This window comes from Penaeus monodon, chromosome 25 (genome assembly GCF_015228065.2).
Source record: "Penaeus monodon isolate SGIC_2016 chromosome 25, NSTDA_Pmon_1, whole genome shotgun sequence".
NCBI classification, from domain to species: Eukaryota; Metazoa; Arthropoda; class Malacostraca; order Decapoda; family Penaeidae; genus Penaeus; species Penaeus monodon.
Window position 1 is genome coordinate 23728187 of NC_051410.1, and position 255 is coordinate 23728441.

Consider the following 255-nt stretch of genomic DNA (forward strand, 5'->3'; position numbering starts at 1 on the left):
ATTTTATGCAGAGGACGAACAGGGAAACACATATCTTCGCACATATAATTATACAACCTCCATAAAAACAAGTCTTTCCCTTGTTAAGGGCTGGTGAGTATTGATCTCTCACGTGTCACAGGATTGATTCGCCATGAGTAAACTAGGCTACTAGTTACACTCTTGTTGCCTTCTTTAAATATTTTTTTATCATCAGAGGGGGTAGAGGGCATTCTGCCAAAGCAATGATCTGGCGACTGTAAAAATATATCTATG

General features: G+C 38.8%; 1 protein-coding gene across 1 annotated transcript in view; it reads right to left on the reverse strand.

Annotated features, from left to right (window-relative positions):
• The window catches only part of LOC119589352 (neuroligin-1-like), a 158891-nt gene that overhangs the window by 14622 nt on the left and 144014 nt on the right, over positions 1-255 (reverse strand). The gene's annotated exons all lie outside the window — the stretch shown is intronic.